Source organism: Geotrypetes seraphini, chromosome 3 (genome assembly GCF_902459505.1).
Source record: "Geotrypetes seraphini chromosome 3, aGeoSer1.1, whole genome shotgun sequence".
Taxonomy (NCBI): Eukaryota; Metazoa; Chordata; class Amphibia; order Gymnophiona; family Dermophiidae; genus Geotrypetes; species Geotrypetes seraphini.
The window spans coordinates 297,619,487-297,646,197 of record NC_047086.1 but is presented as its reverse complement, the minus strand read 5'-3'; the positions used below and the strand labels follow the sequence as shown (position 1 = coordinate 297,646,197).

The 26,711-nt window shown below is 43.0% G+C and overlaps 1 protein-coding gene across 11 annotated transcripts in view; it reads right to left on the bottom strand.

Annotated features, from left to right (window-relative positions):
• Positions 1–26,711, bottom strand: part of CHRM3 (cholinergic receptor muscarinic 3) — a 1,018,971-nt gene that overhangs the window by 273,543 nt on the left and 718,717 nt on the right. For all 11 annotated transcript variants that reach the window (XM_033937301.1, XM_033937305.1, XM_033937299.1 and 8 more), the window contains one exon: positions 25,888–25,978. The gene's annotated coding sequence lies outside the window, so the exon portion shown is untranslated. The remainder of the gene's footprint in view (positions 1–25,887; positions 25,979–26,711) is intronic.

The following is a 26,711-nucleotide window of genomic DNA, read 5'->3' as shown; positions in this document are numbered from 1 at the left end:
GGCACTGTTAATGTAGGCCTTTAAAACCCTAGCCTACATTAATAGCTCCTACATTTGACGTAAGCCGCAATTCTGGTAATGGCGCCTACGCATGATTGCCATGCGTCTTGGGCCGGTTCAAGAATCTGGGCCTCGGTGACTGAATATTCCGTGCTTCGTTGGACACCGCATTGTAACGAATAGGTGCATTATTATATAAATATTATGCGGATAATACCCGGCCATTCAGCGAGTCACGTAGTCAGACTCCATGTTAATTTTCCGTTTGAATGTGTGGCCCAGTGCCTGTGTAGCAACAGGTACATGACATATGTGTGAAAGCATGTGTGGTGTTTGAAAAAATGCCAACCACTACTATACACTCCAGTTATGTATTTGCTGGGTACTGTGCCAACTATGACCTAACCCCCTAATGACAGAAAATCAACTAATGAACACTCTTTTGCTTCTGCCCAAGTTCTCCTTTTGCTATATAATTGGGGGGGGGGAGATGTTGGGCTCCTACTAATCGTCTCTTTTGATCTATGGTCTCCAGATTCCTGGTGCATTATACGATGTCGCTGATTGTATTGTATTGTATTTTCACCTGCCATTTTTGTTTGCCTATATCTTTATTGTGTCACGCTTGTTTCTCTTGTTGACTCTTTAATAAAAATGATTTAAAAAAAAGAAAGGGGAAAAGGCCTCAGAAGTCATGGGGCAAACCTTTGCACTGGAGCTATGAGGGAGAGCTAAGTATTCTCATTGGCTCCACTCCCCATGCTTCTATCATTGGCCAGAAAAACCCCTTTAGATAGCTGAAGTTTTCGCATACGTTTTAAAGTTCAAGTGCACTGGCAACAATTCTAAGCAGTATCTTAACAGCTTAAATATCTATAGAAAAATGAAAATCAAATATATCTTATCTTTAAAGCTATGACGCTTCACTGAACACTGCTTGCTTTTCCGTATCTTCTCACTTCTTTATGTCTTTGTGCATACTAACATTGTAGCGGGATACAATAGTTAAGCTCTGGAACGCATTGCCAGAGGATGTGGTAAAAGCGGATAGCGTAGTTGGTTTTAAGAAAGTTTGGACAAGTTCCTGGAGGAAAAATCCATAGTCTGTTATTGAGAGAGACATGGGGGAAGCCACTGCTTGCCCTGTATTGGCAACATGGAATATTGCTACAGCTTGGGTTTTGGCCAGGTACTAGTGACCTGGATTGGCCACTGTGAGAATGGGCTACTGGGATTGATGGACCATTGGTCTGACCCGGTAAGGCTATTCTTATGTCCTTTATTCTGCCAACGATGGCCAACGTTTCACAATTTAGACAATCATTTCATCAGGGCTCTGCACCTCCTTTGAAGTATGTGTATGGGGCCTTCTGCTTCATGGCTGGAGAGATTTGCTCCCTTCACTAGATGGCAATACTCTGAGGGTTTGAAAAATGCCACCATACAGCTGAAACCTCTCCAAGGCACAACATGACATGTTACTGTTTTACATGTAGCTGCTAGTGAGTACTGACTCTCCCGTGGTCTGCACTCGATTGTCCCAGGGCCCCTGATGTCTCTAATCAACATTACTGTAGCTTATAACACTGGAGTGGGAAAAAAAAAATATAAACCAAAGTGACAGTTTGCATGCTGGACATTTGGCAACCATGAGGTAAGTGGCAGGCCAAGTCAATTATGTTGCAGTGTGCCAAAGACATAACAAAGACCCACCCACAATCACAGTGGCGTACACTGTTTGTCAAAATACAGTATAATCATTCTTTTTCATTCAAAGACATTTTCCTGAGAAATTAACTGAGCATACATAATTGTATATGCATTATTATTGCAACCATTTGTCTTGTGCTACAAGGTGTACACAGTGGTTTAGAGAGACACAGAAGCGGGAGTTCCTGCCCTTTGAAACTCAACATCTAGCCAAGACAGATAAACAAGGCAAAGAAATAAAAGTAAATAGGAGGTACTGAGATTAAACAGTGAGGCAGGCCATTACGGGAATAGCAAAACCAGGTTGGTTGTAGATACAGTGTAACACACTGAATAAGGATGAATATTTGTATAATAACTGCTCTCGCTAACCACTAGTCCACAGTTTTTGCACATGAACAAATTTACCAGGTACAATGTGCAAGTGTAGAGGAGGAGGTGGAGCCTAATAGGGCAGTGGGCTGAGAAACTGGGGGACTGGGTTCAGTTTCCACTGTAGAGCATTGTGACTCTGATTTACTGTAATAATCAGTCATTCAGTATGTTTAGATTTTTTACTTTATTTTTTTTTAATATCTATATCCAATGGAAATTGTACTGTTTAATGTGTCTTATACGTTTACAGATTTGTAAGTTTTTAATGTTTTGTTTGTTTTTATCTGTGGCTTTAGATCAGAGGTGTCCAACATTTTGACTTCACTGGGCTGCGTTGACCGAAAAAAATGTTTTTGGGGCCGCACAAATGCTGCAGCAAGACACAAGAGGGAGCCGGCAAGATGGTAAACACCCGGAGGGAGCAGAGGAAAACACTGCATCGCCCTTGACCGGGACCGCACAAAATACTTCACGGGGCCGCATGCGGCCCTTGGTCTGCAGGTTGGACAACCCTACTTTAGATTGTTGTGATTCCTGATGCAGGCAGATGGACCGAAACATAGCACCATGTCGAGCCCTTCTTCTGAACTTCTACTATGTTTGGGAGATTTGTTTTACGTAAATCAGTTGGCTTATTTTTATTATTCTTCTTTCATTATAATAAACTTTGCATTCATTTTGTATTGACTCCAAGGTTTATTTTTTTCTACATTTTCTTAGTCCTCCCCTACTTCCTTTTCTTCTGTATTTTTTTTTCCAGGGAACTTTTGCTTCTTTTTGGTGTTTGTCCATCTTGGGATCCAGCTAAAGATGAAAAAACAAAAAAAAGACCTACAAATCATCCAACCAGGAGAGGCTTCTGTTTAAATCATTTGTCTGGGGCGAACCATGAATATTCAGTGGCACTTAACTGGTTAGTGTCTCTAAATATATGAAGAAAAATGCATAAAATTGGGTAAATGAGAAGTGCTAAGTAACGATTAAAACTATGAAATTGTTGCCTAAGCTGTGCATATATTTCTGCTGATTAAAAGTGATTAAGGACTACCAAGAGGGGGGAGTGGCCAAGATGGCAGCACTAATTTGATAGTGCTAAGAATGCTCTTGTCACTGTGGAGGTCGCGCGCTGCCCGACCAAGAAGATGAAAAATTTTTCCACACTAAAGATGCCACATACGAAAAGGAAGGGTAGTGTGAGGGTGCCCACTTCCTCAACCCCCTTGTCTGCCCTTACTCAGCATATAGTGCAGCACTATTTGCCAGTGGTTTGCTCTGGAACAGACAATTTGACTCCCGCTGCGAGACCGAGTAGAGAAGGCTCATTCTCGCTGGGACAGGAGACATCGCTCTCGCCTGCACCGGACGTCCCGCCTCACTATCCGGCTGAAGCAGCTGCCCTAGAAGTGGAAGGAAGAGGAGCCGAGGGTGCACCCAATCCAAACATGGAGGAAGGATTCATGGCAGATGAGCTTCTCCCGATGCAGACCAGCTTTGGGGAGCTTTCCCCTGCTGCAATCTTCAAGACGCTCCAGAAACTGGATATCGCTATGATGAAGACAGCTGAAGAGGTAAAAGCTCTTGGAGCCAAATTGGACAATATAACTAAAACCTTTGAACAATGAAATATTGAAACTAAAAATTCAATTGGAAAATTACAAAATGAGGTCCAATCAACACAAGCTTACAGCTGCAATAAAGGATAACGAGTTGTTATATCGGAAAATAGAGAATATTGAAAACTACAACCGTCAATTGAATGTGAGAATTTTAAACTTCCCTAAGTCTCCAGGGATTTCTCCCTATAAAATGTTTTTTAAAAATATGTGGTAAAAGTTCTGAAATATTCCTCAGAATTTATTCCCCCTTTAAATAAGATTTACTATCTCCCATTGTCCGCAAAAAGGTCCCAGGAGGTTATGGAAGGAGAAAATATGCAATCTTCACAAATTGATGTTAAAAATATATCCGCTATCCTAGAGGAATCCATGTCTGACTCAACATTGAGAGCAACATTATTGATATCCTTTGTTTTCTAACAAGACTTGGGCTCATTTATGAAGTTATACTTTAAGTTTTCTAAAAATTTGTTTTATGGCAAGAGAATATGAGCATACTTAGATGTAACAAATGTAACCCAAAAAAGAAGGAAACAGTTTCTGTCCCTGAGACAAGAAGTAATATCCTTGGGAGCATCTTTCCTATTAGCTTACCCTTGTAAGTGTATTGTGAAGCATGCCCAAATTAACGGCCTCTTTTACAAAGCCGCACTAGGGGCTGCTGCGCGGAAACAGCCCCGAAGCCCTTTAAATCTCTATGGGCTTTGGGGCCATTAGCGCAGAGCAGCTGTAAAAGAGGCCATAAGTATGTATCTTTTCTTCCCGACCATTTAAAATCTTTTCTGGAGCTGGAAAAGCTAGGCTGAAGCTGACACATTGAATGATAAGAACTCAGTGGCGTACCTAGGGGGGGGGCGGGGGGGGCGGGCCGCCCCGGGTACCAGCCCTGAGGGGGTGTTCCCGGCCTTGCCACTCGGTCCCCCCCCACGCCCGAAGGACCGCTCGCCCCACTGACCTTCCAGCACACCTATGAAGCAGCCCGCAGCAGGATCGCGACGTCAGCAATCCCTCAGCTGCTTGGGCGCTGCTTCCTGCGCCGCGGTCCCGTCCCTCCTCTGACGTCAGAGGAGGGGGCGGGACCGCGGCGCAGGAAGCAGCGCCCAAGCAGCTGAGGGATTGCTGACGTCGCGATCCTGCTGCGGGCTGCTTCATAGGTGTGCTGGAAGGTCAGTGGGGCGAGCGGTCCTTCGGGCGTGGGGGGGGCAGTAGCTTAAGGTAGCCCGGCGCAGGAAGCAGCTCCTAAGCAGCGCAAAGATAGCTGACGTCGCGATCCTGCTGCGGCTGCTTCATAGGTAGTGCGGGGAGGCCAGGGGGGCGAATGGTCCTTCGGGGTGGGTCGGGGCATCAGGCCTTCAGGGTGGGGCGGGCGGGCGGGCAGGCAGACTTTCAAGGGGGAGGGGGGGTGACAGGCAGGCAGGCAGGCCTTCAAGGGGGGGTGCAGGTCTTCGAGGGGGGGGTGCAGACCTTCAAGGGGGTGCAGGCCTTCAAGGGGGGGACAGGCAGGCAGGCCTTCAAGGGGGGGACAGGCAGGCAGGCCTTCAAGGGGGGGACAGGCCTACAAGGGGGGGGGGACAGGCCTACAAGGGGGTGCAGGCCTACAAGGGGGGGGACAGGCCTTCAGGGGGGGTGCATGCCTTCAGGGGGGGTGCCGACCTTCAAGGGGGTGCAGGCCTTCAAGGGGGGGACAGGCAGGCAGGCCTTCAAGTGGGGGGACAGGCCTTCGGGGGGGTGCAGGCCTTCGGGGGGGGGGTGCAGACCTTCAAGGGGGTGCAGGCCTTCAAGGGGGGGACAGGCAGGCAGGCCTTCAAGGGGGGGACAGGCCTACAAGGGGGTGGGACAGGCCTTCAAGGGGGTGCAGGCCTTTGGGGGGGTGCCAACCTTCAAGGGGGGGTGCAGGCCTTCAAGGGGGGGGACAGGCCTTCAAGGGGGGACAAGCAGGCAGGCCTTCAAGGGGGGGACATGCCTACAAGGGGGTGGGACAGGCCTTCAAGGGGGTGCAGGCCTTTGGGGGGGTGCCAACCTTCAAGGGGGGGACAGGCCTTCAAGGGGGGACAAGCAGGCAGGCCTTCAAGGGGGGGTCAGGCCTTCAAGGGGGGGACAGGCCTACAAGGGGGTGGGACAGGCAGACCTTTAAGGGGGGATAGGCCTTCAAGGGGGGACAAGCAGGCAGGCCTTCAAGGGGGGGTCAGGCCTTCAAGGGGGGGGGACAGGCCTTCGGGGGTGCAGGCCTTCGGGGTGGGTGCAGGCCTTCGGGGTGGGTGCAGGCATTCGGGGTGGGTGCAGGCCTTCGGGATGGGTGCAGGCCTTCAGGGGGGACAGACCTTCGGGTGGGGGGTACAATCCTTCGGGGAGGGTGCAGGCCTTCAGGGGTGGGGTTTAGGCGTTCAGAGGGGGACAGACCTTCGGGTGGGAGGTAAAGTCCTTCGGGTGGTGCAGGTCTTCAGGGGTGGGGTGTAGCCCTTCTGAGGGGGGACAGACCTTCGGGGGAGGGGGGTCCTGGTGTAAAAGTACACAGAGGGAGAGAGGGAAGGGGGGGGTTCAAAGATACGTGCATATGCCAGACTTTGGGGGTTAGAAATAATGGGTCTAAAAACAGAGGAGTGGGAGAGAGATGGTGCATAATGGGATTTAGGGAGGGAAGGAACAGAAAGGGAGAGAACTTGGAAACAGGGGATGGTGTGGAGGGGGGATAGAGATACTGGATAGGAGGATAGTTGGGAACAGAAAGGGAGAGATGGTGGATCCTGGGGTGGTGGGGAGTTGAGAAAAGGTGAATCTGTGGATGGAGACAAAAAAAAGGAAAGATGCCAGATCTCCGGGAGAGGGAAGGGAAACGGAAGGGGAGAACAGAGATGGCAGACGGATGGTTAGCACGGAGAAAGGAGACCCTGGCAAGCAAGACAACAAGAGCCTGGGACCAACAAGATTTGAATATTGATCAGAGAACAAAAGGTAGAAAAAATAATTTTATTTTCTGTTTTGTGATTACAATATGTTAGATTTGAAAAGTGTACATGAGATAGCTTGAAATGGGAACTTTTCTATTTTTGTGAATGGCAAGGCTGAGTTCAGTTAAAATATATGCTTTATAAGAAAATATAATAATGTGTTTTATAAAGTTTATAAGCATTGCTGGCATACTCGGTGAGGTGTTCCTAGTGTTGGTGGTGGTGGTAGCATGTCAGTGTGTTGAGAGGAAGAGGTAGTCTGGGAAATTCTGCTGAGCAAACTCTGGGCCCATTTCCACCCCCAGTTAGTCCACTCCACTCAACTGGTTCACACACTGAGTGGGTCTTTGGGTGTTATTTCTGGGTAGTTGTTTTAGAATCTCTTCCAGTGGTTTGTCAGTATCTCCTTCTGGTCCAAGGAAGGAAACTTTGTCAACCTTAGCATTGACCTTCAGAATATGTTTGTAACAGCGCTGCTTGTGTGGCATTAGGCTATGTAGTGATCGAAAGAAAAAAACAGACCTTTGCACATTTTTGCACTATATGGTGGGTGTATGAGGAGATTCATTTCCTGCACAGTTAAGTCCATGTGAAGTTACCTTGTGCTGTATTTGACATCTAGCAAGGTCTCTGTTTGGAAGGAAAGATCTAAGCTTAAAAATGAAGTGGCCAGAAGTTATGTTAAAAGTAGATAGCGTAGCTGGTTTTAAGAAAGGTTTGGACAAATTCCTGGAGGAAAAGTCCATTGTCTGTTATTAAGACATGGGGGAAGCGTCTGCTTGCCCTGGATTGGTGCACTCAGCAGCAACAAATACTAGTTTTGGCTGGCTCTTTCCCCGCATTTCTCCTCTCTTCCCCACGATTTAATATCCAGTTCAGGCAGTAAGTAAATGCATCGGCAGGGGGGGTCTGGTAAGTCTTGGGGGCTGGGGATGGAAGGTGAGAATCAGTTCTGTAGGCTATCAGAAATTTGCTTAATTATCTACTCACACAGAAAAGCAGTAAAGTCAATAGGTTCTCTGAGTGGGAACAACCTGTTTGATCTTGCACTCTTGTGATTGACCAATTGTTTATCACTGTTTAATTTATCACATTGATTAATTTGAGCACACCTGAGGTGTCCTATGATGGTGTGCACTGCAGGCAGAGGAGCCTTATTGTGTAAAGCACTGGAGAATTCTCTCCTCTCGCTTACCTCTCACGCTGAGGACACCCTGCTTCAGTATAATCATTTATATGATTTATCTTATAAACATTATTACGTGGTCTTTTCCTCAAGTGCTGAGACATCAGGTTGTTCCCACTTGGAGAACCTATTGACTTTTACTGCTTTTCTGTGTGGCTTTAACATTTTTGCTATTCAGTATACCTAAACTATTATTCAGTAGAAAAAATATGGTTTGTTCAATCAAATCCTGTGTGGACATTGGACTTCTATGAGTGAATGTTCTGCTTGATTGAACAAACTAAATTTTTTCTACTGAATAATAGTCTAGGTACAATGAAAGTAAATAGCAAAAATGTTTGAGTAGATAATTAAGGAAATCTTTTTCATATTGCTTGCTTATGGACTGGGAAAAAAGACTGTTCAAGCAAATGTCTCCAGAACTGCTTTAATGGAAAAATGTGATTTTTATTTTTTAAGTACTTTGTGAAATTTATTGTTGTTGTGAAATTTATTGTTATACTTTGTTTAAACTTAAAAAGCGGTGTCATTAACAGTGAATCTAATCGAAAAATCGATTCAACAGGGTGAATCGAATCGAATGAAATATTTTTCTCTGAATCGGGCAGCACTATTGGCTACCATGAGAATGGGCTACTGGGCATGATGGACCATTGGTGTGACCCAGTTAGGCTATTCTTATGTTATGTTCTCATCTGTAGGGGCCTTTGTTTTCACTTCTTATTTTAATGTATTTTTTTCCTGGGAACTTATCAGTGTTTTTTTATAATGGGAACAAAAATGGAAGAGAATTAATGTGTGTGGAATGGGGGGGTAACTAATTTCTTCAGCTAAATAATTCAATCCACTTCAAACAGACATAGGAGAACTCACGCACCATTCACACACCCTCCAACCAAAAACGTCAAAAGAAAAAAAACTGTTCGACAACCTCCTAGCCATTCGAGCTGCAACACTTGACCCCCAACTCTACAACCTATTGACCTCGACCACAAACTACAAAACCTTAAAAAAAGAAATAAAAACCCTTCTATTCAAAAAACACATAAAACCAAACTAACATAATCAGAACTGTCCCAAGCATCACCTGCAACTACTCCATATGTACTTCTGATGTCATGACAATTCCGACATAATTTATGTTATGTTATGTTTGGAATAATGGTTACATAAATGAGGTTCAATAAAAGAAAATTTTCACTGCCTGTTTCTATTCTGACCATTTATTCCATTTCATGGTTATTGCAAAAAAAAAAAAAAAAAAAAATTTTCCATGGGGGGGGGGGGGGGGGTGTCAAAAAATGATGGGCCCCGGGTGCCACATACCCTAGGTACGCCACTGTAAGAACTTATAGCCTTTCCTTTAATAATTTGCCTTATTGATTAAGAAATTTACTTTTCATATATTCGGGCCTTAACTTCCCCTATTATTATTGTTGTGGTCTAAGGAAGGATATACAATTATTCCATTTGATTTTGTTTAAAATGACAAATATGTACATTTTATTTTTGCTGTATTTCTCTCACAAGAAGTTTAATTTTCTTGCATATGTTGTTGAAAATTATAAATAAAGTTTAAAAAAAGGTGATTAAGATACAGAAAGCACATCTGATGACCTAAATAAAAGATCTTATATTGAAGAAACAATATGGTTTATAGTGCTTCATACTTGTTCACATTTGTTGATTAGACGAGTGAGCAAACATTAGTAATTTAAGAGCTGGATATCACAAACAGGGAACTGGATGATAAGGGCACCTCATAACTCTGCTCATGCTCCCCTCAAATTCTGAATATAGCACCATAAATTGGTGCACACAGCTGATTTGGGTGCAAAACTTTATTATTTAACAAGACCAATCGGCACCAATAATTGGCAATTAACACTTCATAACTAATGCTTATTAGAAGTTATGCACACAGCTTGGTAGGCATGATTCTATAAAAAGTATGTACTGCAAAATTTCTTAAAACTTAAGTGACAGTTCATTTTTAACACTGTCCATACTGGGCTCCATGGATGATGTCACCCACAAGTGAGAATATACTGCCTCCTTGTCCTAGGATAATTATGGCTACAAAGACATTCTTTTAATTTGTATGTTTCACTCTGAGGCACACTAGGAAAAGTCATGAGCATGGGTATACACGTATTAGGAAATTGATTTTTATCCGTGCCAGGTTATTTTTTCTGAAATTTAGGGCTCCTTTTATGAAAGTGTGCTAAGGTTTTTAGCACACGCACAAAATTACCGCGCGCTATAGCATGCAGTAGCCAAAAATCTACCGCCTCCTAAAAAGGCACTCGGGAATTTAACGCACGTTATTGTACCGTTAAGACCCTAGCACACTTTTGTAAAAGGAGCCCTTAGGTAAAAATGAGACCTGTAAATGTATGGAAACTGCAGGAAATTAGATTGAAATTCTTTTGCTACCAAAACTTAGCTGCCATTCTAAAGCCACTCTGAACCCTCAGGCTTCAAATATTAGCTGTTACTAGCCAATGCTGTAATCTTGGTAACAAAAAAGAAAAGAAAAGTTTGCACCACTTGTATACTTTTGATTACGGTAATCGATGCACTGTCCGCCTGTTTGTATCGTTAGATTCATTTCCGCATTGCAATCTCTCGAAGCAACACGCAAAATGTTATAAATGCAGTTTACTTGTTTTCTTCTCAAACCATGCATCATCCTCATTATCGGTTAAGATTAATCTCTCAGATATTGCGAAGCATATCCTTGTTTGTTCTTGGTCTTTGCTCTCAGCCAAACATAACACTAAGACCTGAATTAAACCATTCAGTTACTGTGCTATCTGACTCCACTGTACCTGGGTCTTTAGCAGTATAGCTAAAACATGGTACAGGTCTTACCTTTTTATTTCCCTTTAGACAGTGAGCAAAAGCATTATACTAGTTCATAATAGAAGAGCAGTGTTGAAATAATGTGCTTTGCTTTGAGCTGCAAAATCTCGTAAAGAGTATTCTGTATTGAAAATAATGTACTAGAGTTCTTCTACAACCACAGAATATTAAAGGAAAAATTGTCAGTGGGGGAGTCAGTTACCGATGCCTAGTGACTACTTGAAGGAACTGTGCCCAAGGCAATCTTTAGTATCCATAGTGTTTGATAAGAAATATTCTTCCCTATACACCATTATTGCTCCCATAAATGTAAGTACTTTCACCACTGACTTTTTAGTAAAGCAAGTTAAAGTAGCTTGCTTGCCATTTTAGTCCTCTTGGATATATGGAAATGTTGGTCAAAGAACATAAATATAACCAATAGGGGGAGTTGAAACTATCCAGCCCATGTGTGCACTTAATTCACCCAAAATTCTATACAGGATACATGAACTTATGGGATGGGAGGCCCAAATGACTTAACGCTTCTCGCCGCAGAAGCAGAGACTTTGTCCGTGTTTGGTCTCCCTATTTGGACATTTTGCCTCCCAGGAGTCGTAGTTGCATCTTGAACAGACTGCAGCTGATTCCGGCCCCATCTGTCTGACCTTGGTTACTTCTTTGCACTTGGATTTTGGGGGGAGGGCGGGGATTGGGGGGAGGGCACTTTAGGGGGGTTGTGGGGAGGGGTGTCTCTGTAACCCAAGAGGACATCAGTCCTTTTGGGGGTCCCCTTCTTGTACACCCTAAAAAAATTTATTGTCTGCTGTTTTGCCTTTGTTGGTTCTTTGTTTTCAATAAAACAGATTTAAACATAAAATTATACACAGGAATAAATTAACTGAGAAATAATATCTAATATAATAAAATGGTAAGCCGCGCATGCTCAGTTCCTAAGTGTGCGCCGCTTTTCCGTGAGCTGTAGCGACACATAGGAAGTGCGCATGCGCGGCTTACGGTTCTTTGAAAGACGCGGCGGTGGATCCTCTCACGATCCCCGCCTGCGTCGGACTTCCGACGCAGGTGGGGATCATGAGAGGAGCCACCGCCGCGTCTTTCAACTAAAAAAAAAAAAAAGTCAAGACCGAAGTTTTTTTCAATTTCAGAGACGCTGCAGCGGCTTTCTCTCTCTCCAGTCATCGGCGTCGTCTTCGTTCCTCTCCCCGGCACACCCGAACCCCTGTTCAGCCTCCCATCCGACCCTACCTTCAGCTCCCTTAGTTCCTTGCCACCGCTCCTCTTCTCTTCCCGCCCTGCGGTCCCAACAAACGTCCTTACTCCAGCAGGGGCCGCAGCACTCTAAACACATTGCTTGGCGGCCTGCTACTGCCCGACACGGGCAGAGCAAATCAGGGCAGTAGCAGGCCGCGAAGCAGCGTGTTTAGAGTGCTGTGGCCCCTGCTGGAGTAAGGACGTTTGTCGGGACCACGGGAAGGGGGCGGCAAGGGACTAAGTTGGCCGGTAGTGCTGTTTTTCCGTGATGGAGGAACACGCGAAAAGAAAACAAAATAAAGAAAACGTTGGCCCCCGCCGAAGAAGTGGAAGGTGGAAGAGGGGTGTGAGGAGCCGGAGAGCTGTATGTAAGTGTGTGTGTGCGCATGTGTATAGCCGAGGAGGAAGTGCAGCAGGAGCAAGGTGGGGAGAGTAGATTTCCCCTACTTTGATGTCAGTAAAAGCTTTGGTCCTGTGATCCTCACTCTTTTCCTGGGGCTACTGCTGGACAGGGGGGGAGCAGGACATAAAGGAGAAGAGCTACTGCTGGACAGGGGGAGGAGGGAATGGGAGGGGTGCTGCTGCTGCTGGACAGAGGGAGATAAAAGGAGAAGGGCTACTGATATATGGGGGGAGCAGGGAAAGGGGGGGGGGAGGTGTTGCTGGACAGGGAGGAGGTAAAAATAAGGGAGAAGGGTTGCTAGCACCTGTTAATGTAACGGGCTACACAACTAGTTACTATATATATATATATATATATATATATATATATATATATATATACATATACATATAATATGATGTGCTCAGTGCCCAGTCCACACCTGCATAATGAACCACAGGACACACAGAATCTATCACGGCAACATCAGCGTTCCCTTCAAGCTACCACCTTCAACAATGGAATTGTCCGTAAAAATGAAAGAAAATATCTTCCATCTTGTGGCAGCATTCTAACATCAATGGATCTGGTGTTCTACATCAGGGGTGTCAAACTCAAATCACATAAGGGGCCGAAATCTAAAACACAGGCTAAGTCATGGGCCGGATTTTTTATTAAGATACTTGCCCCCTCCTTTGTTGACGTGCAGTGTGAGCCCCAGCGCCGGTGGCGGCTCCAATGCTCACAGGAGTTCTATGTGCGTCAGATCAATCGCCGGCACCAAAACCTACGCTGCACGTCAGCAAAGGAGGGGGTTAGTCTTAGTAGCAGTATAGGTATGCAACCTCTCCAACCCCACGCCCTCTGGCAGGATACATATTTCAAATCTGACATATAGTAATCACAAAATAAAAAACTAAATTATTTTTTCTACCTTTTGTTGTCTGGTCATTTTGCTTTTGGTCCCAGTTTCTCTTTCTGATTTTGCCTATCTTCTAATTCTCTTTCCAGTGTCTGTTGTCCATTTTTTTTCTCCTCTTCTCTCTTGCTCCAGTCCCTGTCTCTAACATACTGATTTTTTCCTTTCAACTTTTCTCCTTTTTTCTTTTCTGCCTCTGTCCACTCAAATCTTTCCCTCTTTCTCATCCTTCTCCTTTTAAAATTTTCAGTTACTTATCAATTTTCCATCTTCTTTTATTCTGTAGCTCTCCCATTTCTCATCTCACTCCTTTCCCAGCCTCATATTTTCTTCTATCTCTCTTCCTCTCTCCTCTTGGTCCAACATTTTGCTCTGTCTCTTTTCTGTTGTTCTTCTTCCCTCCCCCCTTCATGCTGAACAATGAGATGGAAGGGGGAAAAAGAGATGCTGCATCTCTCTCTCCCTTCCACCCCCAGGCCTAACATTTCTCCATCCCCTTCCATCTCCAGATTAAATTTTTCTCCCTTTCTCTTCCCAACTGCCCCCCCCATCCCATCTCTCCCCTGCCTGCTTGCCTCCCTCCCCCAGGTCCACCATTTCTCCCTTTCTCTTCCCAATGGTTCTCCCTCTTTCTCCACACTACCCCAGGTCCAACCTCTCTCCCTTCATCTCGCTCTCTTCACAGCCTGCGTTGCCTTTCCCTCCAGCACCAGTACGATGTTGCTGCCGGGCCAGGAAATCTGCCGGCCTCGATGATTCGGAAGTGCTGCGCATGGCTCCTCTTCCTGCTTTTTGCCTGCCGCGGTCTGTCTCCAATGACACGCAACTTCCTGTTTCCGCCCAAGTGGACTGCGGCGGACAGAGGGGGAGCTACGAACAGCACTGCTGAGTCGCTACCGAGGCCGGCGGACTTTCCGGTGTGGGGTCGTCGGACTGGCGCGGAGGGGTGGACACGCTGGGCTCAAAGGGGAAGATCGAGAACATTGCCGCGGACCACATAAAAAAGCCAGCTGGGTGGATTCGGCCAGCGGGCCTTGTGTTTGACACATGTGTTCTACAACATGATTCAAATGTGCTCACCAGTGAAACAAAATAAAATAGATCTATGACTCTTATAAACATCTGTCCACTCGGACTGAGTTTTACTGATGCTTTTTTGGGAAGAATGACGTCAAATTGGCTAAAGCAAGCTCTGTCCAGTCTCAGCCAATAAAAAGTTCCTAAAAAAACATAAGCTTATGTCTAAATAGTCTATATTCTGAAAAGGACAGTAATCTAGCAGAAATATATTTATCCAATTTAGCTGCTTGATAGGAAAATAATTTATCTATTGCCTCCTCTTTTTACCCTTCATATAGAAGGCAAATGGACATAAATGGTAACTAGAGTGGGTTGAGAGTAAAAATCCAAACTGGTGAAACAAATAAACTAGTGATATCCTATAAAACATTTTCTGTAACAGGCAAGAACATTTAAATGTAATTCTGACTGACATTGGAATCCAGAGAACTTTACAGTAAAAGTCAGAAATACCACCAGATTTACACAAAGAGTAAATCAGACGATGTGCAGTGTTCTGTATCACCAAAAATGAGCATCATCAACATATTTCCAAATACTTCTCAGTTTCCATAATAAAACAACATACTTTTGGACCAATTGATTGACCTTAGGTTGCGATGTAATAATAATAATAATAATAATTTATATACTGCAGGACTGTGAAGTTCTATGCGGTTTACAATGAATTAGAAAGATTCTACAAATTTAATGGAACATTCATAGTTAGAGATTAGTGGTTAACAGTTTACAAGATCAGATTTGGGGGTGGGATTGTGATGGGGTCTATTGTCCAGATTCGTTACCTAGGTATTTCAAAAACAGGTATGTTTTTAGGTGTTTCCTAAATTCACCATAGTTGTTTGTGTGTGTAATTAGTTTTTCCAGGTCTTTGCCCGATAAGGCTGCTTGATACGATAGAAGTTGTTGATGATGTCTCTTAAATTTGCATCCTCTAGCCGGTGGGGAAACGAACTTCAGGTGTGTTCTTCTCTTATGTCGATTGGTTGAGAAGGAGAAGAGGTCAGTTATATATTTAGGGGCTAGACCAGATAGTACCTTGAAGCAGAGACATCCCAGCTTGAACTTCACATGTGCCTCCATTGGCAGCCAGTGCAGGAGTCGGTAGGAAGGGGTTATGTGATCGAACTTCTTCAACCCGAAGATCAACCTGACTGCTGCATTTTGTATCAGTTGTAGTCTCTGCATTTGCTTCTGGGAGATTGCCAGATGGGTAATGTTACAATAATCAAGATGGCTTAGTATTAGGGATTGTACCAGAATTCTGAATGCTGAAGCGTCGAAGTATGCTCTAATGGACCTAAGTTTCCAGAGAGTAAAAATCCCCTTTCTGACTAGGGAGTCCACATTGTCTTTCATGGTTAGACCTTGGTCCAGTATTACCCCCAGAACCTTCATTGTAGGTTGAATAGGGTAGTTGAGATTGTTAATGCGTAGTGGTGTTGTAGTGATAGGTGGGTGTGGCGAGGCTATAAAGAATTTAGTTTTATCTGAATTAAGCTTCAGTCTGAATTCTGTGGTCCATTGTTCCATCAGGTTTAGTGCTTCTGTTGCCGTGGGGGTGGTTTCGGAGGGAGAAGTATTGAACGGGATAATGATTGTAAAGTCATCCGCATAACTGAATAATTTTATACCCCTCTGGGCCAGCTGCATGCCTAGTGATAATATATAGATGTTGAAGAGTAGTGGGGATAATGGAAACCCCTGTGGAACGCCTGATGGGTTTCTCCATGTTTTAGAGAGGTTGCAGTTGAAACGTACTTGATAGGTGTGGGACGTAAGGAATCCTCAGAACCAGTCAAATATCTCACCTCTGATGCTGATTGTGTCTAAGCATTGTAACAATTTCTCATGATCCACCAAGTCAAAGGCCGAGCTCATGTCGAATTGCATGATTAAGGCATTATGGCCCTTGCTGAATAAGTTGTGTAGGTATTCTAGGGTCGCTGCAATCATCGTCTCGGTGCTAAGCAGAGGTCTGAAGCCAGACTGAGTTTCATGTAGTAGAGAGAACTGATCAAGGTAATCCATCAATTGGGTATGTACTAAACCTTCCATTATTTTTACGAAGAATGGAATGGATGCTACCGGTCTATAGTTGGTTACTGATGTTAGGGATTGTTTACGATTTTTTGGAATTGGGGTGATTATAATGTGACCGTTATTCGTTAGGAATTTTCCATTTTTGAACTTATTGGTCAGATAACTCCACAGTGTTAGTTTAAAGTCTAATGGGGCTGCTTTCATAATGTCAGGGGGACAGGGATCTAGAATGCAGTGTGATTTAGTATACTTGTTATAGAGTTTGATGAAGTTATTCCATTCTAGATCCTGAAAGGAGTTCCAAAACATATCCACTGGTATTTCATTTTCATGTATGTTGGCTATTTGATGTGCATGTATGTTGTTTGTTGGACAATTGTTCCTTAGGTTCATAATTTTTGAGTCAAAGTGTTGTGCTAGATTGTCTGCTGATGGAAGTTTCGTGTCGTGCATGGATTGATTGTGACGTGTGGTATCAAATAAATTTGTAATCAAATTGAACAGTTCTTTAGTGTTGACTCCTTTTGAACTCAATTGTTTGTAGTACTTTATGTTGGATCTCCAATTGTTCCGGTCTGATATTTCTCCCGTTTTATTCCAGATCCTCTCATCAAAAAACACTCCTAAAATCCTTATAACTGAAGCAAATTTGCAATCTGTTTGATTTATCCCGATCCCAAACTCCACAGGCTCGGTGGAACCATTAACCAATAAAAATTTTGTTTTCTCAGAATGAAGCTTCAATTTACATATCATCATCCATTCATCAATAACATAACGTAACACTTTATTTTTATTCCACAAAACCTTCCAGTTCTATGCGGATAACAAAATAAGAAAAACTGCACAAACACAGTGAGCTACAAAGTCGTAATCAATATAACAAAACATATAAACCAGCCATCACTACTTCCCCAAATATTTTGAAACAGATGCATCTTTATCTGCCGTTGGGCCATTTGACCTTTATCTGCCGTTGGGCCATTTGGCCTTTATCTGCCATCATGTTTCTATTATAGAAAGGGTGGTAGATGCGTGGAACAATCTCCTGGAAAAGGTGGTGGAAACAGAGACTGTGTCTGAATTCAAGAGGGCCTGGGATAGGCACGTGGGATCTCTCGGAGAGAGAAAGAGATAATGGTTACTGCAGATGGGCAGACTAGATGGGCCATTTGGCCTTTATCTACCGTCATGTTTCTATGTTTTTAAAGTGAAAATATGAAACAGAGGTAAGTATTAACCTTTTCCTATCGTAATAAATTTTACGTTACGCTGGTTCCAATCATAATTATCGCTACTGCCCGCTACATTTTCTGCATCAAAGTCCGAATCATTATCCAACTCAGACTCCGAACTACTTGGTAATAAATAGATGGGACAAATGATAGGTAGAAGGTGTACTGTATGTCCCATGCCATGAGACATACGATGGCAATGACATTTTTGGAATGTCCCATCATCCTGGACACAGGAAAAGGTTAATGGGCAAAGCTCAAATTCCCAGCTAGCGGCCTGATAAGAAAGTCGTCACCCATGATATGTCTTGTAAACACAGAATTTGGTCGAGGGAAATGTAAAAACGACCTCCTATGATACTAGCACCACTTTTTACAAAACTGTAGCACAGTTTATAGCGCCGGCTGCGGCGGTAACAGTTCTGACATTCATATGAGCGTCAGAGCTGTTACCACCGAGGCCAGCGCTAAAAACTGCACTACAGTTTTGTAATTAAAAAAAAAAAGGGTGGGAGGGGATAAATTTGGAACCAGAACTGAAATGTTATCCACGTAGCTGTAAAGCAGAGTACCCTGTCTCTCCAAACAGAATTGGAGAAGGGGGAGATCCTTGCCGGATGCCACACCGAAGACACCAACCCTCTGAAAAACTAGAATCCCCTTTGATCTTGTAAGACCTTCTGAACAAGCAAAAAACTAAAGGAATTGACCCCAGAATATCCACAAAGAAGAAAATCCAGAGAAAACAAAAAAAAAAAACTCTGTGGAGTGACGATGTTCCTAAATGGACTTTATTTGAAAGTGTCAAAGTTCCAAAGGTACACTAAAATCATCCACATAAAATAAATTCATCCACATAAAAATAATTTCATCCACATAAAAGCCTTAAAGGACCTAGTCCGCTAGGGATACAGGACCCAACACGGTCCGCGTTTTGACAAAAAGTCTTCTTCAGGGGTCCCTGGGGGGTCCTATAAAGGTGAGTACATGGGAAACAATTGTGTGGTGAGCCGGAAGTGAGACGTAGCATCTGGTAACTATGATTTGGGTTATTCTTCCTAATATGCACCACTTTGCCTTTGTCCACATTACATTATATCTGCTATTTGGACACTCAGTCTTCCAATTTCCGAACGTTTGCCTGCAATTTTTCACAGTCTGCGTGTGTTTTAACAACTTGAATGCGCAGATTTAATCATCTCATTTGTCATTCTAGTTTCCAGACTAGCACTGGTCTCAGTACAGATCCCTGCAGCACTCTGTTATTTACCCTCTTCCACTGAGAAAAACGGTTATCTGTCTGATAACGCATTCCAAATCCACAACTGAACATTGCCTGCTATCCCATGATTCTTTAATTTTCTCAGGAGCCTCTCATGAGGAAGTTTGTCAAAAGCTTTCTGAAAATCAAGCTACACTACATCAACCAGCTTTATTCACATATATGCTCACACCTTCAAAGAACTCAAGCAAATTGGTGAGGCAAGACCTCCTTTGGCTGAACCCTCGCTGACTCTGTCTATTAAATTATCTTTGTCTAGGTGTTCCATAATTTTATTTTTTATAATTGTTTTTCCTGGCACTGAAGTCAGGCTTTCCAATCAGTAATTTCCTGGATCTCTCCTGGAACCCCTTTTAAAAATCAGTGTTATATTGGCTACCCTACAATCTTCAGGTACTACAGACAATTTTAGCAACAGATCATAGATTGCTAACAGCAGATCAGCAATTTCATGTTTGAGTTATTTCAGTACCCTGGGATGTATACTATCTGGTCCAGGTGATTTATCACTCTTTAACTCATTAATGAAACACAACAACTTGACAACATTGGAAGCTAACAGAGACACGTACTGTATACTGTGGCCAAAACAATGCATACAATCTTCTGCACTTTCTTGGCAATATGTGTTTAGAATACTGAGGAAGGCCTATCTATGGCTGTGGGGGATTGATAAGTGTCCATGTCTGAGCTATATTTTGGACCCTCTGATGAATCAATCAACAAGCATGAACAGTGCCAAACTGTGCTGGATGTTATCGAGCTAATACTCAATAATACTAGCTACTGCTGATCTGCTCAAAAATCTACTGAGTTGTAGGAATCCCAACCTAAATGAACAGGAATATTTTTTTATGAGTTAGACTCCATGAAATTCTGTATTGAAATATCTGAGGCTTTCTCTGCATGTGGCATCTTCAATTTAACATCTGTTAAATTAATACTGGTGGCCTGCTGATTTTATTTCTGACAGACATGTGAGCTCACACTGATAAAACTGCTGTAACGTCTTACTGGGTTGGATTTCGGGCCTAGGATTTTATAATTTACTCTGATTTTCTAAGCATGAAATGAGTAAAAAGAAACATGAATTCTGTCAAAATAGATCACGCAATGGAAGGCTACAACATAAAAGACTTCCTTGAAGCCACTCTTAGTCATGACAATTATAACCAGGGGGATAAAAGTCCTTTTTTCCTGATACCTGCTGTGGACTCTTATTTGACTAAAATTGGAAACTGACACATTAATTGAATTTCAACAAGATTATATACAATTCTATCCTCTGCACCCCCCTCTCCAGAGAAGAACAAAGTTAAAGTTGCTCAAACCACCCTGAAGCTTTTTTTCTTTTTAATGCAAACACACTTCCACTTACTTTTTTTAAATTTGTACTCAAACAGCTTATTACTAGAATGAAACTGTCAGTCACATTCTTGCATTGTACTGTTTTAAACTGTACTTCTAGAAACAGATTCATATTCAACAATCTGATAACTACATAAAGATATAGGGGGTCCTTTTACTAAGCCAAGTTAGAATATGGGTTTAGTTCCTTTTGACATGGAACTTATTACAATGCACTAAGCCCATTTCTAACATGGCAATACAATTACTAATGCTTTTACGTATTTATTTATTTTCAGAGTGATCATTCTTGATTGATTTATTATTTCCTATCGGTACATTCCTTGGTCTCTTCCTGATTCACTATGGTGCCCCTTCGCGAATAAGATCGATAGTCATATGCCTGCATTATTTTTACACCCAGGACTGTATTTAAGTTTAGTTTAGAATTTATCTGAATATCTTTATACCTATTTTCAGCCAGGCCATAAGTCCAAATTTCTATAGGTCAGCTAGACCTGGCTAAAAAATAAATATGAAGATATATAAATTTTCAGCTAAACTATTTTAAATGCTAATACATACATAATGTAAGGGAAAAAATGCTTACCGCAAAATGCATTAAAGCATTTTCCAGTAGTTTGCCTGACAGTGTGTGATATCTCGTATGTTAGCTTTTTTTTCGGGGGGGGTGCCATGGACAGAGAATGGCCATGGAAAAGTTAACCAGCTAATATGTTTCCATTAGCATACACTAACTGGTTAACACAGAGTTAGCGCAGGAACTCTCAGCACATCCTAAACAGAAAGAAATAAGGGCCAGATTCTATAAATGGTGCCTAACTAGAAAAGCAGCACCTACTGCATGTCAATTAGAGAATGACAAGGGGACAAATTTTTCCCCTTCCCCGCAGGAACTCATTTTTCCCGTCCCATCCCGACAAGTTCTTTTCCTGGCCCTGTGCCATTTGTGCAAGCTCTGTCCTCATCTGTACAAACCACTTTAAGATCAAAAGCGTTTGAGGCTTGTGCAGTTAAGACATAGCTTACAGTAGGGGTGCCCAATAGGTCGATCGCGATCGACCGGTAGATCGGCAAGGCAAAGTGAGTCTATCGCAGAGCCCATTCCGGGCTCCGTGATAGACTCACTTTGCCTTGGCGATCTACCGGGCCGATCAGCCTTCCTCTCCCTGATGTCAATTCTGCCATCGGAGAGGAAGTTCGAGCCAGCCAATCGCTGCCTGGCTGGGCCGGAACTTCCTCTCCGACAGCAGAATTGACGCGGGAAGAGGAATGCTGGTCGGCTTGACGCAGGGAAGCAGGGAGAGCTTGGGGCGGCGGTGGCGGCTTTGGGGCCTGTTCCCAGATGGTGTCAGCAGTGGCTTGGTGGAGGACAGGGAGAAAGAAAGAAAGGGGGCAGGCAGGGAGAAAGGAGGGAAACAGAAAAAAAGAAAGGGGGCATGAAGAGAGAAAAAAAGAAAGGGAGGCAGGGAGAAAGAAAGGGCAGGGAGAGAGAAAGAAAAAGTTGGGGGAGGGAATGAGGTCTGGAGGAGAGGAAGCATACAGGCTGAAAGAAGGGAGAAAGATTGGATGCACAGTTAGAAGAAGAAAGTGCAATCAGAGACTCATGAAATCACCAGACAACAAAGGTAGGAAAAATGATTTTATTTTCAATTTAGTGATCAAAATGTATCTGAATTTATATCTGCTGTCTATATTTTACACTATGGCCCCCCTTTTACTAAACCACAATAGCGGTTTTTAGCGCAGGGAGCCTATGAGCGTCAAGAGCAGCGCTGGGCATTCAGCGCAGCTCCCTGTGCTAAAAACTGCTATTGTAGTTTAGTAAAAAGGGAGGGGGATATATTTGTCTATTTTTGTATGATTGTTACTGAGGTGACAGTGCAGAGTCATCTGCCTTGACCTCTTTGAAAAAACCCCGGAATAGGAATGATAATTAACATTTTCTCAGCGTATAGTGTGCTTTGTGGGTTTTTTTTAATGTTATTGTTGGTAGATCATTTTGACTTGGTCATTTTAAAAGTAGCTCGCAAGCCCAAAAACTGAGGGCACTCCTGACTTATAGGAATGGGTTAGTGGCGACAAAACAACGGGGAAATTGAGTTCCTGCGGGGATGGGGAAAAATTTGTCCCATGTCATTCTCTAATGTCAATCAAAGTCAGGCGCCATTTGTAGACTTGCAGCTAGTGACACCTATATCAACAGGCAATAGATGTGCACACCTTAGACTTAGAGGCTGGTATATTAAGTCAGGGTTTTCTTGGCCTACACTACCAGCACCTAAACCAATCCACATCCAGACTCTGCCCCAACCACTCCTACTTACCATGTAGGTGCCTCAGTGTAGAGGCCTAATACAAGGCAGTAGGTATCTACTGAGTTAGGCACCTACTGGCTAATTAATTTAATAAATTGGATTTTAATTGGTTTTTAATGGTGTGCTCAATAATCAGCACCAATTCAATCATTTAGGGGTCCTTTTACTAAGGCGCGCTGACCGATTTAGCTCCATCCCTAGCAGTATTCAAATTCAAGCTAAAAGCCTATTTTTTTGAATCTGTTTTCAACTCTTAACTCACACTCACTGCTGTCAGATACCTAGACCCACTGTATCATTTCCTCTACCATAATTTTCCCAACCCAGAAATGTCTAAATTTGATTGTAAGCTCTTCTGAGCAGGAACTGTCTAGTGTATGTTAAAATGTACAGCACTGCGTATGCCTATATAAATAATAAATAGTAGTACTAAAGATTAGCGTGCACTAAATGCTAAGGTGCCCATAGAATATACTGGATGCCTTAACATTTAGCGTGGGCTAATCTTTAGTGCGCGCTAAATTGGTTAGCGTGTCTTCAGCAAAGCATTTGATAGCGTCCCACACCACAGGTTATTGAGCAAGATGGGTTCGATGGGACTGGGTGAAACATTAACCGCATGGGTTAGGGACTGGCTTAGAGGTAGACTTCAGAGGGTAGTGGTAAACGGTACCCTCTCCGATACGACAGAGGTGATCAGCGGAGTGCCGCAGGGCTCGGTCTTGGGCCCAATCCTATTTAACATCTTCGTAAGAGACTTGGCTGAGGGGCTTGGAGGTAAAATTACATTATTCGCCGATGACGCCAAACTATGCAACATGGTAGGCAACCGCACAACAGATGAAAGCACAGTGCCCGACAAAAGCTCAATGCCCGACAGTATGACACAGGACCTACTCCTGCTGGAGCATTGGTCAAAGACTTGGCAACTAAGTTTCAATGCCAAAAAATGCAAGATCATGCACCTTAGCGGCAAAAATCCATGCAGGACTTACACCCTAAATAGTGAGATCCTAGCAAGGACTGTAGCAGAACGTGACTTGGGGGTGATCATTAGCGAAGACATGAAGACTGCCAATGAAGTGGAGAAAGCTTCATCCAAGGCTAGACAAATCATGGGCTGTATCCGTAGAAGTTTTGTCAGCCGTAAGCCCGAGGTCATAATGCCATTGTACAGATCCATGGTGAGATCCCATCTGGAATACTGTGTACAATTTTGGAGGCCGCATTATCAAAAAGATGTGCGGAGAGTTGAATCGCTTCAGCGAATGGCCACCACGATGGTCTCAGGACTCAAGGATCTCCCGTATGAGGAACGACTGGGTAAGCTGCAGCTGTACTCACTCGAGGAACGCAGAGAGAGGGGAGACATGATTGAGACGTTCAAATATGTCACAGGCCGTATTGAGGTGGAAGAGGATCTCTTTTTCCTTAAAGGACCCATGGCAACAAGAGGGCATTGGTTGAAAATCAGGGGTGGGAAATTTCATGGCGGCACCAGAAAATATTTCTTCACCGAAAGGGTGGTTGATCGCTGGAATAATCTTCCACAATAGGTAATTGAGGCAAGCAGTGTGCCAGATTTTAAGAAAAGATGGGATTGGCATGTGGGATCTCTTCATTGAGGTAATTAGGGGGTGGGCCATTAGTGTGGGCAGACTAGATGGGCCGTGGCCTTTTCTGCCGTCATGTTCTATGTTTCTATGTTAGTAAAAGGACCCCTTAAAAAAATAAAGTTAAATGCCTAAATTAGCAGTGCCTTGCCGATTTATGTCCTCTTTTACAAAGCCGTACAGCAAAAGCCCTGAAGTCCTTTAAATCCATATGGGTTTCGGGGCAGTTACCACAGCAGCTGCCGCCAGCACAGCTTTGTAAAAAAAAAAAAGGAGGGGGAGGGGAGCAGTGTTTGATGCCTAAATTAAGGCACCATTTATAGAATCTAGGCCTAAGTAATCCTGCTTAACTTTTTCAGGCAATGCTTGCTAATGTGTACATTAGTGCACAACCTTAAAAACAATAATGGAAAATTTCTACAATGCTGCCACATTAGAAATGGGCTTAAATGCATTGTAAAGTCCCATATTAAAAGGCACTAAGCCCTTATTCTAACTTGGCATGATACAAGGACCCCCCTGTATCTCTATGTAGTTATTGGATTGCTGGTTTCAGGCCTCCAAAAAGATGCTCCAGGAAACAACTTCTCTCCTACATTTAGACATTAACCTCCTTAGTAAAAGAGGGAGTACGTTCTAATAGTAGTTAATATACAGTAGAATCTCCAGAACTTTCAAGCTTTCCATTATCCATTATAAACAGTCAACACATCATTTTCCACATTCTTTTGCAAAAAAGGAGAATTTTTATTATTATTCGTACAGTCTGGGTGTAACACAGGAGCAAAAACAAACCACTGAAAACTCTCACTTCATTCTGCTTACATGTAAGGATCTAAATCACACCTCTATATGTCTATTAGGGGAATGTTCAAAACTGTAAAAGATGTGCAAAAAATGGCATAAATCAACATTTGGATGTTTTTCTCAGCAAACTGTCCAAGTGCCGATTTTTGCAAACATCTTTCTGGACATCTTGCAAGGCATCCCAGTCGTTGTGCATCTTTGAGAAAAGAAGGGCATGTCGGAGATGTGCTCTTGGCGAGTGTAGACTTGGATATTTTGCAATGATAATCAAACCTTTCCCAAGACGTCCTGGATGGAACGTTGACATTATGCATTAGACCTGTTTAAAAAACATCTAAGTGCCTAAAAGGTACCCAAAATGGCCAGATGACAACTGGAGGGATAAAGTTATGACCCCGCCCCCACACTTCCCCAGTGGTCACTGATTACCTTGAAACAGTTTAAGGTATTTGAATATTTTGATGTGTTTCAGTGCTTTTATAAATATATTTTTGAAACTATTTCATGGTAGTCCTGTTATTACGTTTCAATTTGCTGATTTTGAGTTTACCTCACTCACTATATTTTATTATATTTGGTCTTTTTACTTTAAATATACTGCTAACAAAATTATGTTGAATTATACTTTCTGTAAACCAACTTGGATGAATCTCTTCATATGTATAAACTCCCTAATCTTATAATCTAATTCGGAAAACATAGATGGGAAACAGTATTATTTGCACAGAATTTAAAAAATAAAATAATATATTAACCCCCCTTAAAAACAATCCTTACTGTTATAACAAAGGATGTCAGCCTCCTTAAAGGTATTTAATTGACAGATTTTAGTTTCCAATTGTTTAAGAGTGGCACATTCACAGTTCAAAAGGAAAAGAAAAGGACTTACTGTCAAAAGGATCACAGAAAGCTTCTTGGAAGGAATTTCACTATTTGGAGGCACATACAGCAGAAACCGCCATTGTACATCAAACACATTCCTGCAAAAGAAAGAGCTGCATAACTCAAGATTTTGTACCAGTAGCATTTGTGTATATTTAAGTGGCTGACTTTGCTACATATGTCATAGGTGATTGAGGAGCTTTCTAAAACTGCACATACAAGGAGTCAAGCTCCAGAACAGAGAATGACACGGGGAAAAAAATTTGTCCCTGTCCCCACGACCACCGTCCCTGTCACCGCCCCATCCCTGCGACCACTGTCCCTTCCCCCTCTGTCCCAGTGACTACTATCCCCACAGCATCCATACAAGTCTCAGTACTGCAATATTTAGCTTATTCCTTCCTTAAAAAAATCAAAGTTCTGGCTGCTGAACTAGAGAAAGAGATGTTCAGCTGGCAGGGCTTTGTTTATAAATTTTAATCAACACAACTAATATACTACTTTATCATAAAGCAAAAAAAGGAAATAAATAAATATAATTTTTTTTCTACTTTTGTTGTCTGTTTTCTACTTTCCTCATATTCTCATTCAATTCCTTCCATCCACTGTCTGTCTTCTCTCTGTATCTTCCATTTGCTCTGTTACTGTGCCTCTCCTTTCACCCCCCCCCATTGGTCTGGCACCCATCTTCTTCCCTCCACTCCCCCATAGTCTGGCATCTCTGTCTTCTTCCCTTTCAGCGTCTTCTCCCCACTCTCTGTTCCCCATTTCCCTTCAGCGTCTTCTCTCCACTCTGTCTTCCCCATTGCCCTTCAATGTCTTCTCCCCCAT